The sequence below is a fragment of the Lissotriton helveticus genome, chromosome 5_1, assembly GCF_964261635.1.
Source record: "Lissotriton helveticus chromosome 5_1, aLisHel1.1, whole genome shotgun sequence".
Classification (NCBI taxonomy): Eukaryota; Metazoa; Chordata; class Amphibia; order Caudata; family Salamandridae; genus Lissotriton; species Lissotriton helveticus.
In genome coordinates this window covers 1,074,356,955-1,074,378,463 of record NC_136065.1, presented here as the reverse complement: position 1 = coordinate 1,074,378,463, position 21,509 = coordinate 1,074,356,955, and positions in this window count along the sequence as shown.

Sequence of the window (21,509 nt, the reverse complement as noted above, 5' to 3'; positions counted from 1 at the left end):
CGCATCTCCCAGCACCTGCGCACACTCCACTGGCTCCCCATCGAGGCAAAAGTCATCTTCAAGATGCACACCCACGCACACAATGCCCTCCACGACACCAGACTAGCATACCTGAACAGCCGACTCAAATTCCACGCACCCCAAAGGACCCTACGATCAGCCCAGCTCACCTACGCCGTGGCCCCTTTCATCAGAAGAACCAGACCGGGAGGCCACTCCTTCTCCTTCCTCGCGGCCAAAGCCTGGAACGCCCTTCGGCTCCACCTCAGGTAAACAACATCGCTACCCATCTTTGCAAGAAACCTCAAAACCTGGCTCTTCGATGGACCTCCTCTTTGATGGACTGGAACCTGCACCCCCCACCCCAGCGCCTTGAGACCTCTACAGGTGAGCAGTCATGCTTAACAAACCCCTGATTGATTGATTGATTGATCTATACTAAAAATAATCACATAAATGTATAGTGGGTAATTATTCCTTTGTGCAAGATCAGACAACAAAGTGTAAAGTGCATGTTCTATTTCTATTAGGCAAAATGACTTTTCCTCGTGATACCCTTTCTTATATTTGGGGGTATAACTAAAACATAACAACCTCCATGTACCCATTCCATCTCCCTAGTGTAGCAAGCCTACAGAGCAGTTATATAGTCCACAGTAAGGATACAGTAATATATAATAATAAAGCAAGTAGGAAACGAGGATGGAGGCAAATCTGAGTCTGGATAGTCTAAAAGTCAGGGGACCTACCTGACGGAAATTTCCAAAGAGGATTGGATCTTTGGGAGATGTAAATCAACTTGAGTTCCTGTTGAAGTAGTTATTGAGTAGAAGAGAATTAAGGACCAGTTTGAAGCAAGAAAAGGAGGGGCTGTGTTGTAGGTACTTTGGGAGTGAGCTTCAAATCTTGGGTGTGTTTCCAGAGAAGGAGTGTGCCAGAGATTACATCTTTTTTAAGTTTGGGAGGTACAAGAAGAAGAGAGTTGGAGCTTTTCAGGTCCAGCTTTTTCCTGCTCTCGAAATTTAGTTTCTTGATATTTGGTTTCTTTTGTATGTAGGGCTTTATGGGTGACCTAAACTGTCTTGTAGCTGCGTCTTTCTTCAGAGGGAAGCCAAGTGAGTCTTTTAAGGGCGGGTGAGATATAGTCAAACCATTTGATTTCTGTGACAAGCTGCTGCATTAAGAATTGATCTTAGGGGCGCAAGGTGTCTTTTAGGGTTTCAAGTCAGGATGGCTTTTCTGCAGTCAAGTTTCAGGAGAACTAGGAATTGTACTACCATATTAAGATCGTCAGGGGGGATAAACGGTTTGATTTTCTAGAGATGTTTTAGTGTTAGTGTGTAGAGTGCTCCTTTGGCAATATTTTGACGTGATGCTTCATTGACAAGTTTATGTCTAGTGTGATACCCAAGGCTTAAAGAGTTTGCCGTGTTGTAGGGCAGTTTAGTGCATCCAAATTTCTGAGCCATTCGTGGATGAGTAGGGGTTTGATTTTTGGGGAGAGGAGTAGTAGTTCTTTCTTGTTAGGGTTCAGCCTAAGGTAATTGGTGTTTTAGTCAAGCTTGTATCTTAATTAGTGTGGTATTAAGATATCGATGTCGCTGGGTGATGTTATTCTGTAGTAGACTTTGTGTCGTCAGCATATAGGTTATACTTGATCCCAGCTTGGTTTAGTATAACTGTAGGGTTTCATGGAACGACTGAAAAGTGCTGGTGAAAAGATGGAGCCTTGAGGTATGCATGTGATACTGGTGCAGCCTTGGAGAGACAGCTGTTGATTTTTATTTGTTGGGATCAATGTTAAAGATAGGACGTGAACCATGTCAGGAATGTGCCATTGATATCAGTGCGGTTTTTGAGTGTCTCAAGTAAAGCTGGATGGTGAACTGTATCAAATGCCGCCAATAAATTGAGTAGGATTCGGAGGCAGGAGTTGGCTTTATCTAAAGTACTGTGAATGTCATCTGATAAATTCAACATTGCTGATTCGGTGCCGCAGCTTTTCCTGAATCCTGATTGAAAAATGTAGTGGAGGTTGAATTGTTCAATGTTTAGGCTGAGTTGAAGAAGGACACACGTCTCCAATGTTTTAGATCGAAAAGGAAGGTTGGTGATGGGTTTGAGATTAATGAGTTCATTGGGGTCTGCCCTCGGTATTTGTAGAATAAGGGTGACTTGGCCAAGTTGGAGAGAGTCAGGAACATGGCCTGATGAAAGAGAGGCATTGATGATTTTCATCCAGAACGGGAAGATGATATAGTTGCGGTTGTGACCTAGGAAGGAGGAGAGTGGATTGGTGAATTGGGATGTGGACTTTAAGTTAGCAATTATTTGAACACATCTCCTTCTGTTACAGGTTTGAAGCCTGTACATTTAGCTTTGTTTTTCCGTTAAAGTAGTTAGTTACTTGCTATGTATTGCATTTTCAGGGCTTTCCGTTCTTTAGTTAAGCCTTGGGAGGAGTTTCTGTGTTGATTTGTGTGTTAGTGGAGGCGGCGTGTTGGGATGACAGGCTATGTTCAAGGGTCAGGGATCGTTCAATTTTTGTAACTTTGTCACGAGGAAGGTAGCAACTTCATCTCAGTGTTCATTGGCAGTCATTGTTTTCTGTTGGGAGGTAAGCGTAGTTTGTTGTTTTATTATGTTGAAGAGCTCCCTTGGTTGGTTCTTCGCATGGTTGAGTTGGTTACGAAAGAAAATGGCTTTATCACTGAAAATGTGTTTCTTGTAAGAGAGCCGTTCAGTTCTTAGGAGTGAGAGGTGTACCAGTGAAGGGTTCTGTCTCCATAATCTTTCAGTCTGTCTAAGTTGTCTTGGTCTGAGTTGAACCAGGATCTGGGTTGGATTTTTCTCAATCTCTTTAGTTTGAGTGGTGCAACCTGGTCAAGAACATCTGCCATCGTTAAGCTATAGTGGGCGGTGAGGTCATCAATTGTGTGAAGGAAGGGTTGCAAATGTAATTGGGCAATGATCCTGCATTCTAGCTCTGTTAGTAGGAAATGCTTGATGTTCCTAGCCCAGTGCATGGGTTTGTTGGAAGGTGCTGGCAAGGACCTATGGTGTATTTTGAGACTGAACAGTATTTGATGGTGGTCCGACCAGTCAATAGGCAGGAGGAAATGTTGGAGACAAGTTCACTACTAGTAGTTATCACGGCTAGAGTTGAGGCGTTGTTGTGGATCTGTTCATTACAGAGTTGCTTGAGACCATTGACCCAGGAGCACGTCATTGGAGTCAGTTAGAGAGAACTGAGTTATTAGGTCGGTTAGTTCCTTGTTGAAGAGTGTTCGATCACCAGGGTGGTGATAGATGATGTGGAGTCTAGTGGGAGTGGTGCCTTTGGTTTTGATTTCTATTTAAAAATATTCAAAGGTCGAGTAGTTTGTGGTCTCGAGGGGGTTACGTTGAGTGTCTACTTTGTGGATGATCGCAAGCCCTCATCCTGGTCTTTCCCTTCTGATGATGGAGTAGCCAGGTGGAGTGAGAAACTCTAGTATCTGGGATGCAGGCTTCTTAAGTCAGGTTTCTGTAAGGAATGCATTGTTGATTTCTTCCGCAAGTATGATCTCCGCAATGTCTGGTGTGTTTCACTGGAAATCTGCAGTTTAGGAGTATATAGATTAGGGAGCAAGAGCTACTTTTACTGGAGGGCATTGGTTGGATGGTGGTGTATTGAGCAGGTGGTCTGGACCTTATGTTAGGTCAAGAGATTCCACTTGTGCCAATGAGTACTGAGATTGTAAATGCTGGCTTGGTGTCCGCTCAAGAAGATTTTGAGTTGTTTGATTTGCTGAGTAATTCTGCTTCTATTGCGTATAGGTGGTTAAGTGCTCGGTGCGGTCTGTAGGACAGGGGGCTCATGGGGAAGGAGGTCTGGCCGGTGAGACCGCTGACTGCTGGTGATCCTTTTTAGGGAGTCATCTGCTCTATTTTCAGAGTGAGATTGAGTGTTATCTTAGCCTGTTTCTGTTCTATTTGGCTCAGGAACAGAGTAAGAGTGTCGGGTAGGTTGTTTAGTCTATGAGTAGGTTGGCAGAAGACGTGTCCTGAGTCTAAAGTAGGTGAGTGATCACTGATAGCAGGGATGGAGGTGACATTGAGGTAGGAAACGTGCAGGGTATTTTTGGGCTGGGTGTGTTCAGCAATTGGAGTCAGAGGTATGATTGAGGGGGGCTCAGTGCTGAACGTTTTTGAATTGGGATGGGTGTTTTTGTACCCACTGTGTGGTTCTGTTCCATTATATCAATGCCATAGAAGATAAATTGTTTATGCTGACCCTGTGCCTCACAATCCACTGCATGGATTGCCATAGGGTACCTTACATCCTGTTGTTTGAGAGCTCTCAAGTGCTCACCAATTCTCTCCTTAAGAGCCCTGATTGTGCTGCCCACATAAATGAGTTTACATTTGAACTCAATTATGTAAATGACATATTTGGAATTGCAAGTTACGTTTTTCTTATAATATATGTCCTGCCATCTAATCCTCAAACATCAGGAAGTTGGCATTGATATAATAGAACAGAACCCCGAGTGGGGAATAGGGAACTAAATTTGAGGCGAAAGGAAGCATTATGGATAATGCGTCTTAAGGCGGTGGAACTGGGTGTAAACACAGACAATGAATTACAGTAGTTCTTAGGGGACTAGGAGACATTCAGCTTACTATGGTTAATTGCCTAGGATTGTGAATGAAATTGATGATAAGGTCACCTACTTCACATATAGACAAATAATGCATTCCACTATATTTCTCTCCCATTTGCAGATAGACGAACCATATATTCTGCAGTAATTCAGGAATTTTCATGAACTAGCCCATATGCATTAGAACAACAATACAGTATGCGATTAGCATATAATATAATATGGGAAATTATGTCTGATATGTTTGATAATAACTGTATAATGGTAGCTGATGCATCTAAGTTCAATGGATTTTTTTTGTGACCAGTAGCATAATGAAATGTTTTATTTTACTGTTGACATAATTTTTGGCATGTACAATGGTGCGAAATTTGGTAACCAGCAGGCGATATGGAAGCAGGTTAGAGGCGTGGTGCCCGTAATATAAATAGGGTTTAAACATTGATGCGTTTCACAACAATGGAATTCTTATGGTAGGCTCACAGATACCTCCACATTGGATGCTCTCTTTTGGGTGTCAAATTCAGATGATAATAGATAGGTGTGTTACGGTCTAGTGGTTGAGGTGGAATAGTCTATATGAAGACTGGATTCGGCTGGACGTCATACACTGGAACACGACTTCAGTGAGCCGGACGGTAAGCGTACTCGTTAACAACTATGTGAGAAGCTCAGAAATGGGGCATTTATTAATGAATCAATGTTAGCTGGGCTTTAATGTAGAATACTTTTGATATAAGTAATTGCAGGAGAAGCTTGTGGACACATATGGTACAAGGGAGCTAAACAAAAAAAATTCTCGAAGATTTATGGATCGTCAACGCTAATTACAGGTAAGATAAAATTGATACGACATTAGCTTTTGGATTGTAAATATGTTAAAAAACACCCGGCAAAACAGAGAGAGTGATGTACTATATATTATTTGCAGGTGAAAACATTAATTGCGTGAAACTGCACACAGCAGAGGATACTTTCTCACATGGCCGGGACGTAAGTAAAACCGGCATGGAGGTTATGATACTGTTGTAGTAGTATGGTTTGGATTTACACGGGCAGATCGACTAATGGATACTTTCATGAATGGACTCAAATGGATGGTCTCATTTCAAATTTCTCTTAATTACAGGTGTGACAAGGATTTAAAATCTGTCAGCCTTACAAGCATGCTACTCCATTACTTGAATTGGGTTAAAGGGGCATTTCCCTTGGTGGTTTCTAGCTCACTTAAGGTTAGACTTCAGCCCTATGCATATGCCATTGATGGCAGAAGGGCACCACATTCTCAGGCACAGAGGCAGAGATTATTAAGATGATTATGACTTTTAGAGATCTTATGAGTTTTCAGACATAATAGATCGTTATGCAATGACCATATATACATTGTGCATAGGATTCCACTTCTGAAATTTTGAGTTGTGTTGATATTTAAAGTGGAGTGATACTTCAAAGTGGTGTAATGCTTTGCACCACACTCTGAATTCATTGGATCCTACGTTGAACATGTAAATATATGTGAAAAAGGTCTCATTACGTTTTTTTGCCCTGAAGAAATTGCGGGGTACTCCCCTGATGATGAGACATGAGTAAACTGGGCACAGAAAATTAAAGACAAAGCCCAGGGAGATTTTTTTCTGTGTTATTATTACTCATTGAATTATTGTATAATTAAGCGTGTGCTTAGGACTACACATATGTTGACAATACCTGAGGGTCTTGGTTTTGGAGGGGTTAGGGTGATTCCCTCCTCTAGAGCACCACATGAAGATTGATGTACATAACCTGACTTCTAAGTTTAATGTGAGCACCAGTATTCACCTAGGGTTGATTCACCTCACTTTTGTATTGATCTTTGGTTATAACACCTTAACTTATCTTTAAAGAAATCATAGATATTTCCTTTAAAAAAACAGTTAATTTACAGTTGTGAATTGAAACAGAAAAACAATTGAAATTTGCAAATTATGGTTAGGACTGCAATCCTCAACTTGCACAACAGCCTTGAAAACTAACTCCCACACCAAATACAATGATTATGGCCTCACAGTATTTATACCAATAAGTAGCAACACCTAACAGCACAATGTAAATAAATAACAACACATACTAAAACCACAGAATAATACGACATTTATAGTCAGGTCTTTCATAGTACTAAGAGTTATGTGAACTTTAATCTCATGTGTAAAGGTTAAATTATCAAAGATAAGATCATGAGCATTGCATTTGGTATGTGAGTTATGATTTGAAACGCTGCTGTGTGAGCTATGAGTTGTGATCCTAACTATAACTTGCAAATTTCGATTGTTTGACAGTTTTAATTTGCAGCCATAACTGTTCTTTACCTCTGGATTTAAGTGGATATTTAGGGACTTTTTTGACTTTGACAGTTCTCCCGTAGGACCGCCACAGCCCTGCCCAAAGGAGGAGAGGCAAGGCCATGGTGCACCAGCCTGCCAGATTCTGAGTTGAAACTAGGGCAGGCAGTAAGTGTGTCAGCGGACTCACGGCGGTGGTATGTTACGCTCATTGGAGAGTCTAACATGCAGACCGCTGCCATGAGAGTGCCAACTGCACATTCCTGCATGATGTGGCATGCACCATTTTTTTTTTATCTGTTTTTAGTCGTTTTCTTATTTTGGCAAGTTAAACATGAGCTTTACATATACATCCAACCGGTGCGTGTTAAAGTTACCTGCAACATAAATCTTCTGGTTGACTTTACACCATTGTGTATACAAAGGTCGGGCATGTCACCAGTTCACCAATTAGCACGTGATTACATTTTGCATCGTATTGTCACATTTACTCATTGTTAACTGTTGTGAAGCTTATTAAACACCTCTACCCTTCTAAGATTGTTGTGGCTTGCGCTCTTCTTCCATGTTTTTTCAATGGCTGTGTATACAAAACAGCTCAAACCGTGGGAAGGTGGCTATAATGCAACGGTGACAAAATAATCACATATAAGAGGGTTAGGTCTGAGTTGTGAAACTGTTACTTGGACACCCTGGTCATTGTGTTCTGTGGGTTAGTGTGTACGATTGGCGTTTTTATGTCTTGGCATTTGATGGGTTGTGAGGTGTCCACATCTATCTTTGCTGTGTATTGGCTTGGCAATGTTTCTTGTTTAGTATCTAAGTTTATTTGTATTATGCGTCTCATGATGTGGCATGCACCATATCGTGCATGCCACACCATGCAGGAACGATGGTGAAATTGTAGAGGGGCACAACATGTGCCTTCCCACATGCACTCCCATGTCTAGATGCAGCTGGGGCCCTGCCAGCGCCCCCTTACCTGCATCTCCACCACCCTTTTCATGGCAAGCCCCCCACTATGAAAAGCGCGGAGGAGAGGCAAGTCACAATATGCTCGGCAATGCCGGCATCGGCATCGCTAGCATAATACTTCTCCTGTCTCCACCGCCATGGGATCCTGGGTCTCAGTGCAGGCCGTGGTCCTGTGGTGGTCCGACAGCCACTCTTGAAATACTGTGGGTGTACCCACAGTGGTGGCGGTGGTCAGACCACCACCTTGAGTACGACATCGTGAGGTCAGCCGTACTCGTATTAAGGCCCTTAATCATATGTTATTGGTGTTATAACCAAGGCTAATCATAACTTCACTTTAACTTTTCTTTTTTCGGTGAACACACACATACATACATTATTGAGTGCGAGGAGGAACTGTGACTCAAGAATGTTGAAGCATGCTGGCCCTCCCCTCCCTAAACAATGGTAATAAATAGCATATCACTTTTTGTGGTTCTAAATACATGGTTTAAGCCATTATACTCTTTCATGTGTATAAGTTTAGAAATTGGCAGACTTAGAGCACATCCTCATAGCAAAGGTGTAAAGTGCGAGCAGTGATGATCAACAGTATGATCAATGTTCAGAAAACTAAAAAGAAGCTGCTCTGATGTGGCAGTAACGTGCCATTTGATCTTTGCATAATTGTAATAAACGACCGAATGTGCATGTATTGTAATACTTCCTTCAAATGTTTTATTGGTCTATATTTATTGTCACAACCATGGCACACAAACACACAAGCATAAACATATAAGACTGTTGGTTTATTTCGAGATGTCAATTCAGTGCGAGTAGTGAGCTTCAGCAGGGAAAAAAACACTACCCTGCAGCAATCGTTTACTGTGCAGAATTGTTTGCTAACGAAGCACCAGGCACACTCTATCGCTAGCTTGGTTCTTCCATTAAGGCGGAGCAGTGTCACCTCACCTCCTGTGAGTGCAGCAGGTCCACAGAGAATAATAAAATGGTCATTACCATTTTATTATTTTGTGTGCTGCCGGACACGCTAGTGCAAGCGTTATTGGCGGGTGCTGGGCAGACGGATTCATTCCTATTGCAAAGGATTACTGCTTCAAGTGTCCAGTGCACATGATAGATTGGTCAGCTGTCTACAGCTGGCCAATCTGTCATGCGCACTTCAGAGCCTGCAATCCCAGTGCTGTAAAACAGCCAAGGGATTGCAGGCAGAGGCTCCAGCCTCAAAATCAGGGCTGGGATAGCCTATTCCAACTAGTCATGGAGCTGCTAACAGCGTGACAGCAGCTCGAGGATTGGTTTGATTTGGTAAACGACCCTTAGTGTGCGGCTGCTAGTGCGCATACCATTACTTTGCAAGCGTTACTACGCTTGCAATGTTACAACACATACCATTAGTATGCAAGTTGTTATATCGCAAGCATTGTTACAACGCATGCGTTGCAATGGTATGCCCTATCCACATAGTTGTTTGGAAGGCGCTTCCGTTTTTAAACAACGACGTGCAGATCTGACGTCGCTGGAAGCCGCTGGAAGCCAGAGAAGAGAGGAACAACTGAGGAGAGAGGTAAGTGCACTTTTTTTGGGTCGTGCATGGGTAGTCTTTTAGGTGTAGGGTTGTGTTTGAGTAGTGCAGAGTAGTGTATTTGAGTTTAGGGTAGTGTCGGGGGTCGTGAAGGGTAGTGTTGGGGAGTAGTGATGTGGTGTTTGTGTAGTGTAGGGTAGTGTCTTAGGGATTAGGGTAGTGTTGGGGGTCATGCAGGGTAGTGTTTCAGTGTAGGAACTGGACTGGGGGTAGTGGCAGAGTCGTGCTGGGGGTAGTGTTTTAGGGTATAGGGTAGTGTTGTGGTGTTAGTGTAGTGTAGGGTTGTATTTTAGGGTTTAGAGTAGTGTCTGGGTGTTGTGCAGGGTAGTGTTTTGGTGTAGGGAAAGTACTGGGGGTCGGGGAGGGTTGTGCAGGGGGTAGTGTTTTAGGGTTTTGGGTCGCGTTGTGGTGTTTGTTTAGTGTAGGGTAGTGCCTTAAGGGTTTAAGGTAGTGTTGGGGTGTCATGCAGGATAGTGTTGTAGTGTAGAGAGCAGACTGGGGGAAGGGCGAGGGTCGTGCAGGGGTTAGTGTTTTAAGGTTTAGGGTAGTGGTGTGGTGTTTGTGTAGTGTAGGGTAGTGTTTTAGGGTTTAGGGTAGTGGTGTGGTGCTTGTGTAGTGTAGGGTAGTGTATTAGGGTTTGGGGTAGTGTGGGGGGGGGGGTCGTGAACTGTAGTGTTAGAGTGTAGGGTCCAGGAAGGGGGAAGGTCGTGTAGGGGGTAGTGTATAAGTGTTTAGGGTAGTGTAGTGGTGTTTTAGTAGTGTATGGTAGTGTGGTGTAAGCATGATTTTAGTACGATGTTTTTAATTAGCATAAACCAAAGTACATTTATAACCATTTACGTTATAAATGCATGCGCAGTTAAAACTTGCGAAGTAATGGTTTATGCTAAGTAAAAACATCGCACTAAAAGCATGCGTAGTAATGGTATGCGAATTATCGTCATACATTCGTTTGATTTGCATGCAAGATGTAAACCACCTTCCTTTCCTGCTTGTTATCTTTGGGAGAGGAGAAGGCAACATATCGGTGAGTTTTACGGCGTTCTGCGCCTCACCAATTTTTAAAGTTGCTAGCCTCCCCTGTCTATTAGTTGAAATTGTCCACTTCAGTTTAATTGGCAAGCACATATAATTTTCCTTTTTTAGGACTTACGGAATTGCTGCTTTTTTTCCATTAACTGTCACATAGAAAGGTTTCTAATACATAACACCGTAACTATAAGTAGATATGGCATTTTTGAAACTGCATATTACATCCAACTGTTTGAATTTGCAGACATACTTGTATATATGTATTTATAGTATTTTTTTCTGTAAGTGATTCATCATTTTATGGTAAGTCTTTTTTTCCAATTTTCGTGTGCCATCTTAAATAAGTCCAATATGATTCATTTCAAAAGGTCTTGCTGGCTGAAGTACATTTGACACTTGGTTATTCCAGGCAGCTAGTCTCGCCTTCTTAATTTCGTGAAGTTTCATGCAGCGAAAAAAGTTGTTGTGGGGAGGCCAAAATATGCATTTTACCTTTTAGCTGACATAAGAAATTTTGCTCACAGCAAAAACAGATTATAGCCAAACTGCGCATGAAAGTAGAACCGTACTCAGAGGTATGTATTTGTAGGTTAGGTGCAATTATTCACTCGTTTTTTAGATATATGTGTTATAAAAAGGGATTTGGTGGGATTTAAACTATTAACGCGCTTTCTGTGTTGGCCATTTTAGTCTGCATGTGATCCACGATGCAGGTTCATGGACTGTTTGCGTCACAAATTTAAAAAAATGTAAAGGCCTCCCATTGGTTGGGGAGACTTCTGCTCCTTCCTTTGATTTCAGGTCTGCTTTCTGTGGGCCTGTGGGCCTGATAGCTGACTGTTTACAAGAAAAAATAATTTCGTGACAACTAATATGGAATAAGGGGCTTGGTTAGGTGTCCAGAAAACAAATTGAAAAAAAAACACCAGAGATCATGGTGAGGATGCTCTGACCCCCAGGACCAAGGGAAAGGTCGTCCAACCCCCCCTCCCCCCCAGCCCCACCACCCAGCCTCATCCCCTCAAGTGTAAAATTAAAACTGTTTTAGAAACAGCGTGCCTACATTATTTTTAGAGGTCTCTGACTAGACACTCCTAAAATGGTATGCACCAACTGTGGCTTTCGTACCAAGACCATGGACTATGGCAGGGTACCCAACAAAGTTCAACAACTTTTATTGTTTGTGGTCCTGATAAGGAGACCAAGGGCAATGCGAGCTTTATTAGATATGTCAAATCAGCGGTCTAAAAAAAAAATTCCGTGAGCTAACAACACATTTGAGCACTGTTAAAAATGCATAAACTAAATTTGCTCTTCGTGAAAATGTCCACTTAGGTGTGGACTTGTAATGCAATCAGAGGCAGTTTTGGGAAAGGCAAACATATTGAACTCAACTTTTTTTGTAACACAAGTCCGGAGTCCCTATTGCGAGTCAACAGACTTGACACGCCTAGCAACAAGGAAAGGACTTCCATTAGAGTCCACAAACTTCCCGTTGAGTTGGCAAATTATTTTCCTTTTTTAATGCCACTCTGAGCTTTTTATTGAGTGAAAGTTCAGGTAATATTCTACCAAATAAAAAGTGCCTGTCCCATAGAAACAGTAGGCACATTCACAATTTTGTGAGAAGCAGAAAACGTGTGTATATGATTAACTGAGTCATCTGTGCTAAACAATGGCTGAGCAACTTTTCAAGTAGGTTCCTGTAACTTTTAGAGCACCGGAAAAGGAAGAGGATGTTCTCTGCACTGAAAAGACTAAGAAGGGTGAAAAAAGTAATGACTCCATTGTGTAGGGATTTTTCACAAATCTCATTGAAGAAAAATAAATAAATGCTTGAGCATCATATTTAAGCTTGTAGTCAAGTCCATTCCAGTCATACTTTATTCAGCTACCATGAGCCATAAAAGTGCATATCAGGGACAAAATACAATAATAAATGAGAAAATCTTTCAAATGAGGTAGGTAAGATAATATTTACAATAACATTTGCACTAACATTTGCAATAAAATATACAATAGGAAGACAGCAAGACCTATCTAGAACAATATCTCTTTCTAATTGATAAAACTGATTTACCTAAAATCAGGAGCAGAAACTGTTTCCTTTGTGAAGTATAATGCTATGGACTTATCATCATTTCATAATCAGCACGCTGTCATAGAATTCGGCTCACATGGCCTCCACCCTTTGACTGTGCCTTGCAGAGGTTGCTATGTGGATACACCTGAATTGTCTCAAGCTAGCTCATCACTGAAAATACCGAGGTACTGACCGTAGGCAACCAAGCAAACATTTGGTCCACTGCATGGTGGCCTCAGGAGTTGGGCTCAGCTCCTATCCCTAAACCTAAGGTCAAGAACCTTGGTGTTTGGCTTGATGATAAGATGTCTTTTGAAAGTCAGGTCACTGCAGTGGCAGGAAAGTTCTTTGGACTGCTGAAGACATTAAGTAAAACTTTGTGCATATTGCCATAGTCAACAAACAAAACAATATGCAGGCCTTGGTTATATCAAGACTAGATTATTGCAGTGTTCTGTTTCTGAGAGTCACTTAGGGATGGATCAAAAGACACCAGAGAGTGCAAACCTATGAGGCACCCGTCTCTGAATTTGCCAAAGCATGCACCTATTGGGGCCGCAGACAGGAAATTACATTGGCTTCCAGCTAAGCAGAAATCATCATTTAAAGCGTTGTGCCACTATCACAAAGCTTTTGATAACAAAGGGCTGGGATACCTTAAGTCGCTAGTAAAACCGTATGTCCCCTCAAGGAATCTAAGATCTGCAGGAGAGTTGGTGGCGACTTTTCCAAAAGTAAAGAAAGTGCGCTCGGGCGGGAGCTCTTTCAGCTACCTGGCGCCAAAGTTGTGAACACCTTGCCCATATCATTTTGTTAGGTGCAATTGGAAGATATTTTTAAAAAAGAATTTTAAACTTGGTTGTTTATATCAGAATGCTTGAGAATTTGAAAGTGATAGGCATGGTGTGGAGATCTGCTTCCAGGGCTGGGACCTCACTTGAGGTAGCCAAGCGCTTTATAAATTGTATTATTATAATTATTATTATTATTCTAAGGTGAACAAAATAATATAAGGTGCTTTGTATGGAGTTACCATCACAGGGGCATGCGGGAAGTGATGTAAGCCATGACCCTTGAATGGGAAAGGTCAACAAAATGTGAAGTAAATTTAAACATAACCTTAAGAGTAAACATCTGTGTCACTCATTAGAAATAAGTTGAAGGTAAAGTGCTGGAGTATTCCAGGAGAATAAGCCTAAATCACTTGCGTCCAAGTTTACCATACGCACAGAGTGTCATCGCTTGTAAAACAAACCTTTAACCATAGCTGGGGTCAGGTGCAGGGAATTCTCTGGATCTACAAACATCTCTGGTGTTCCCAATTCATGAAAACTTTTCTTTACATGCGAAAATCATGGTATGTCCACCACATTGTCCAGAGCAAGACAGTCCAATATTATGGCTCGGGAAAAGTATGTTTCTGGTTTTGTCCATAATCTTAACCATGATAGCAAAGGTTGTAATTTAATGTAATCCTCTACAAAACTGAGGCCCTCCTCAGTATGACTTAGGGTGGTGGGTGAGGATTGAGGAAAAAACAAGAGTCTGCACATACATTTATCTTCCACTTAATGCAAAGAATAGGCATAGAATAGGCATCAGAATATCCCCACACTCCTGCTCCAGAAGTGCCAATAGATAGTCACTTACTTTTAAAACTGTGAACTGAATCAGTGGCCGGTTTATACCCTAATTTATTAGCAAAGCAGAAATTTGGATCAACCTATCTTTAAAATTGTAAAACTCAAATTTTTAACAAAAACTTCCAACTTAAAGCGACGTTAATGAAAAGGATTCCCAAAAATGTAAAATTATGGACTTTGGCAATTTCTACTCCCGAAAGACTTGGAGAGCCTAGGTCCACATTTCACTATGAATGGCTTGGAAAGGTTTGGCTTAATCTCAAGATCATCCATAAAAGTATTAAAGACATCCAAAAGAATCTGCAGCCCACTGGCAGTTCTGGCTATAAGTACTGCATCATCTGCATAAAATAGTACAGGTACCGAACGAGAGCCAACCTTGGGCAGAGCTCTACCTCTAGATCCCAAAACTTCTTCTAAACCGTTAATATATAGTAGAAAAAGTAAGGGAGCCAATTTACAGCGTACCCTAATGTAGAGTTAGTTTTGGGTGGGAGGTTGGCTAGTCTGCTGTAATGTATCTTTGCTGACGTTTGTCTATCGGTCTTATCTCATCATTCTTCAACCACAAATGGTACTTCAAACTGTGTGATGACTTCAGCAGCCCCACACCCATGTGTCTCTCATGAGCCAACAACCCTAGTAGTGTCTGAATCTTCTATTTCTTCAAATAGTCCACCTCTGAAAAGAACCAGAAAGGAGACCATAAGGTCTAACAGTGCGAGCACATCATCGTTGCATTGTACTTCTATTTTGCAACACACTCCAAGTGCCCAAACAAAAAGACAAGCCAGTATGCACAGCAGGAAAGTTTCACCAGATGTTATCAAATTGGGAAACAATTGTATACATTTCAGTGGTAGATGTCTTGGTAAACTAGTCAAACTGGGCAAATAGATTGTCAACTTTTGTTCCTCGGTTCTGGCCAAGCTAAAGGAATTGGACGAGATATTGGAAAATCTTGGTAAACCTTTTGGCATTAATCACAATTATTTTGCTTTAAATAATCAGAACCTAGGTGGTCCTGATCAACCAGGATTTCGTGGCAATCTTTCACAACCCAAGTCTTTGGTCTACCAGGTCACAAATATTTCTCAAGCTTATACAGAATCGCATGGGGATAACAAAACATCGGGGGTTAAAACAAATCGCCATCACTGGAGGGTTACTGAAAATGAAGCTGCTGCAGGGTTTAATCCTGAAGGCCATAAAGACCAGAGGAAGGGGGCGCGGCTAAGCCATGCATGGAGTGAGACTTGTTTGCCTGGGTCTCCGCTCCATGGCGCCTGATTGAAGCTACCTACACCAGCCGCCGGAGCTCCTTTCTGGTGTCTTGGGCCCTACAGTGCTTTTGAAGGAGAGAGGCTGCTCCCGTTTGCCCGTTAGGGCTCTTGCCTGTCACGATGACCTGGCATCTCGAGCTGACCACTTTCCGGAGGCTGGTGGCTGCCATCTTGGGTGTGCCACCTTGCAGTGCAGACCCCGCTGGGCAGTGTCTCCCGACCCGAAGACCACAGCAATCAGAGCGGCAGTGGCAGGGGCTCTGCCCATCTTGCCCTGAATGGTGGGAAAACTCCAGAGCAGCCGGGCAGGCTTTCAAGGATGCTGCGCCTGGTAACGGCTGTCCTGCAGAGACTCGATTCACCACAACCATCACGTATGAGGTGAGGTGGGTCCCCGTGCAAGCCTGGTAAACGAGACTCGGCTGAAGCCGGTGTGGGGACCCCTGGGGCTAAGCACCAGGCAGCGTTGGGACCAGATGTACTGGCAGTCATTCCGGCGCCATTTAGGAGAACACTACGCCGCAATTCCCCAACTCTGGGGGAACTATCTATGAGAATCCTTATCGGGGGTCTTTAAGCACCACCTTTGACTCGCAGAGAGCTGAATCGGGCGTGGGGACCCCCGGGGCTAAACATCTGGCAGCGTTGGGACCAGATATACAGGCAGTCCTTCTGGTGTCATTTTGGGAGACAACACTACGCCACAATTCCCCAGCGCTGGGTGAACTATCTCCTGATCGTGGGTCTCTGAGCGCCACCTCTGACTCGCTGCGAGATTGTCACAGGAGGCATTTGAGTACTAACCTACTCATACTGGTGGACGAGCCCTGGGGGGAGTTTTGGTGGCCTCTGACTCTCCATCATACGGAAGATTTGAAGCCGTGAGTGTTGTGGAAAGTTTGGGACTGTTGCACCAGTGGCTGGGGGCGACCTCTGAGTAGAACAGCCTCCCGAAGGAGTTGCCTCTTTGTCTTTCGGGGGTTTGCTCTGGGGGGCTCGAGTGGGACTAGGTGAACTCTCCTCCTACCACTCTCTGGGCCCAATTATCATATTTTGACCTGCACTAAGTCATAAGGTGGCAAGAGGACAATTGTAACAAGCTTCGCCATCAGCCAGAGCTGCTTTTCACTACTGGAGGTTCTGGTGCTTCCTTTGAAGCTTGGTGGACTTTTGGTCCTACAACATTCACGTGCCCTATGGAACTGCAGATGGATCCATGCAGTGAGTGCTTACCCCTCCTGGGCCAGAAAACGTTGCTAGGGGTGGAGAGGGTTGGTTAACGCTCTACTGGAGTCCTCTTTCTGTTATTTGCTCCCCGCGCCATCTGCTTGTGAGCACGGGGACAGTGTGGAAAGCCTGTGGCTACAGTGGCGCTCTGGAGAGACTCCCTTACTCTATCCATTGGGCTCCAAGGCAGTCTACATTGTCTGATGGTATTGAATAAGGGAAGAGTTTCTTTGGGTGGAGCATGAGGGAGCAAGGCTAGTTCCGGGGCTCACCTTATATCCCCTCTGCTGACTCCCTATCCCTGGCGGGGACGAATGTGTCGCACTTGCCTTGTCCTTTGTTGAATTACTCTGTGCAAACAGTTGCTGCATTGATATCCCCCATACGCCATGCCCCCCCAAGAGAAAAGCCAACAAGGATGTAAATGTAAATATAAAATGTAAATGTATGTATACTTGTAAAGCGCACTATCACCTTTCAGGCATCCTGGCGCTGTATACCGCTGTGGAACCCTTCCTGGCTTTCCATGTGAGATGCCCCCTACTGGGCACCCCCAAGGTGAAGCCAGGCATCCTAGCACTTTCAGGGCCGTTGTGGAGATTAAGCAAGCTATTGCCCAGAGTTGCAGAGTGGGACCCATGATTAGAGTAGGCACCGAGGCGAGAATTATCGAGACCGTGGACATTGAGCCCAAGCCCCTGCTGCATCAGGAATTGAACCCTGGTCCCGGGCCAGACCTCTGCCTCAGGGTCTGCCGCTCTAATCAGTGAGCCACACTTCTCCATTACATACAAGGATCCGGACTCTGCCTCATCTAGAGATAATCCGGTAACTTCTCAATGGTCTAAAACTAGCACGCAGATGCAGGAAGCCCCTACACCTTCGGTGTCTGCTCCAGACCAAGCTGGAATGGGAGTACTGATTACATAGGGCTTCATGGCGTCCTTCCTCCAAGAGATCAAGGACGAAATTGGCTCCCTCAGACAGGATTTCAAGGCTGGCCTTTAAGACATCCAGAGAGAGGTCACAGAGATAGGTGAGAGGGTGGACGACCTCGAGCGCACAATGGATGCTAGATCCAAAGGCAACAAGACCTTGTGGAAAAGAATGGCAGAGCACGAGGACCAAAACATCTGCCTGCAGTTGAAGCAAGAAGATTCGGAAAATCGCAGTACGCAAAACAATCTACGTATTGGAGGTGTCCCACTGGGAACGGAGGGCAAAGACATCATGGCTCGTAAGGCTGACCTCCTACATGCAATCGGAGAGGGAAAGGAGGTATCGCCACCTATGCTGGACAGAGCTCACCATGTGCAGAGTCCTCATAATAGACCTGATTTCATCCCAGACATCCTCACATGGGTACACTTCTTTTCAGACAAGGAGGATATCTTGAGAGACTCAAGGGGCCAAAGACATTTCTTACAATGGTCTTTCGATCCAGATTTTCCAGGACTTGGCCCATGCTTCTCTGAAAAGGTGAAAGTAATTTAAAGGAGTCAGAAATAAGCTTCCAGATCTTAATATCAAATATCAATGGGGCCATCCCTTTGCTCTGCTGGCCACCTGGGAAGGAAAGAGGTGAGCTTTCTGATCGCTGACGGAAGCGAAAAAGCTCGTACAACTCCAGATTGAACCGAAGATGCAGTCCTCCCTACTTCCCGGGAACGTCCCAGAGGGTCCTTACATCCAGATTGGTCCATGATCGGACCACCTAAATACAGAATATGTCTTCAAGAGCGAGACTCTTCTCAAGCCAAAGAGGAAATTATTAGCCACATCAGGGGCTTGAGTGACTTCGCTTCTCCGCCTGCTCTCAAGCCCACACAGAATAATGTGACCATACTGCGCTTTTTCTCTTGGTGTCTTGCTGGCGCCTGAGCTATCAGGACTTTGGTCACACCGATTAGATCCTTTCCACTATATTAACTCTGACCAGATGGTATTTGGTCGAAAGACATTACATGATGGTACTATCACTTTATCTCCAGGAATGCACTCGCTACTGGGAAATTCCCCCGGTCAATGACACTCCTGGAGCCATTGCAGGTTGCATTGGAGTGGAGTGGTGTGGCTCACTGGTTAGAGGTGGCAGACCCAGAAGCAGAGAACGGCCCGGGACCAGGGTTCAAATCCCGACGCGGCGGGGTCGTGGACCAGGGTCAGCGGACTCGATAATTCTCGCCTCGGTGCCTACTCTAACCAGGGATCACACTCGGCAACTCTGGGCATTAAGCTTGCCTCATCTCTACAAAGGCCCCCCACAAACGCCGGGGATGCCTGGTTTCACCTTGGAGATACCCAGAAGGGACCATCTCACAGGGAAAGCCAGGACGGGTTCACCAGTGGTCTTCAGCGCCGGGACGCTTACGGGCAGCTGTGCGCTTTACAAGTCCCACACATTTACATTTACATTGGTGGTGCGCCAGCATTGGGAGGGTTTTAATGCTGATCATTAATGCTGATCATGCACGACTACAGGCACTTTGGTGCGAGGCCCATGAGATACCTTGCGCTAGCCGCCCCTCCCCCCCCCTTCTATTACAGGGTCCTCTTGGAAAGCGACTTTTCCAGAATGGTGTGTAATTTGGACTTTGGACTGTTCCTCATGGACTCTGCCAATGTTTTGCCCAGTTGGCCATGTACTTTGATGTTCTTTGTTTTCCTCCTTTTTCTACTCTTTTTCTCCTTTTTCTGCTGTGCTGCTAATGGAGGGATGGGGACTGGCTTCTGGTACTTTTGAGCCTTTGGGATACCCTGGGAGATATCTAGCAAATATGTGGGCATTGGAGCGGCTCTGGAAACTACTGCTGCGCCATGGAGAGAGTATATGGAGGTTACTGACTCCGCCATGTGAGCAGCCGCGATCGGTAATGGGTGTACCTGCAGGGCGGTGATGTGGGGAGGGGGATGGGCAGTGTTTGGGGTAGTAATCTATGAATTATGAAGCTTTACAGGTAAGTAAACATTTGAATAAATAAAACAAATTTGGTTGCGCGCACTGCATCGCATTTGGAGATGCAGTGCACACAACGAAATTCATTTTATTTATTTAAATGTTTACTTACTGTAAAGCTCCGTAATCCATAGATTACTACACCCCACCCTGCCCCTCTCCCTCCTCACGTCACCGCTCTGCAGGTACACCCATTACTGACGCGGCTGCATGTAAGCATAGGTGTTGCTATGGGCGACTGAACCGTTCAGAATGGATCTGACCGACCCTGTGAAATTTCTCTCTTTGAACGTAAAGGGGCTCAACTCGCCCAATAAAAGGTGACAGGTTTGGCGGTATTTACTTCAGCAGGATTCCCAAAAATGTAAAATTATGGACTTTGGCAATTTCTACTCCCGAAAGACTTGGAGAGCCTAGGTCCACATTTCACTACGAATGGCTTGGAAAGGTTTGGCTTAATCTCAAGATCATCCATAAAAGTATTAAAGACATCCAAAAGAATCTGCAGCCCACTGGCAGTTCTGGCTATAAGTACTGCATCATCTGCATAAAATAGTACAGGTACCGAACGAAAGCCAACCTTGGGCAGAGCTCTACCTCTAGATCCCAAAACGTCTTCTAAACCGTTAATATATAGTAGAAAAAGTAAGGGAGCCAATTTACAGCGTACCCTAATGTAGAGTTAGTTTTGGGTGGGAGGTTGGCTAGTCTGCTGTAATGTATCTTTGCTGACGTTTGTCTATCGGTCTTATCTCATCATTCTTCAACCACAAATGGTACTTCAAACTGTGTGATGACTTCAGCAGCCCCACACCCATGTGTCTCTCGTGAACCAACAACCCTAATAGTGTCTGAATCTTCTATTTCTTCAAATAGTCCACCTCTGAAAAGAACCAGAAAGGAGCCCATAAGGTCTAACAGTGCGAGCACATCATCGTTGCATTGTACTTCTATTTTGCAACACACTCCAAGTGCCCAAACAAAAAGACAAGCCAGTATGCACAGCAGGAAAGTTTCACCAGATTTTATCAAATTGGGAAACAATTGTATACATTTCAGTGGTAGATGTCTTGGTAAACTAGTCAAACTGGGCAATTAGATTGTCAACTTTTGTTCCTCGGTTCTGGCCAAGCTAAAGGTATTGGACGAGATATTGGAAAATCTTGGTAAACCTTTTGGCACTAATCACAATTATTTTGCTTTAAATAATCAGAACCTAGGTGGTCCTGATCAACCAGGATTTCGTGGCAATCTTTCACAACCCAAGTCTTTGGTCTACCAGGTCACAAATATTTCTCAAGCTTATACAGAATCGCATGGGGATAACAAAACATCGGGGGTTAAAACAAATCGCCATCACTGGAGGGTTACTGAAAATGAAGCTGCTGCAGGGTTTAATCCTGAAGGCCATAAAGACCAGAGGAAGGGGGCGCGGCTAAGCCATGCATGGAGTGAGACTTGTTTGCCTGGGTCTCCGCTCCATGGCGCCTGATTGAAGCTACCTACACCAGCCGCCGGAGCTCCTTTCTGGTGTCTTGGGCCCTACAGTGCTTTTGAAGGAGAGAGGCTGCTCCCGTTTGCCCGTTAGGGCTCTTGCCTGTCACGATGACCTGGCATCTCGAGCTGACCACTTTCCGGAGGCTGGTGGCTGCCATCTTGGGTGTGCCACCTTGCAGTGCAGACCCCGCTGGGCAGTGTCTCCCGACCCGAAGACCACAGCAATCAGAGCGGCAGTGGCAGGGGCTCTGCCCATCTTGCCCT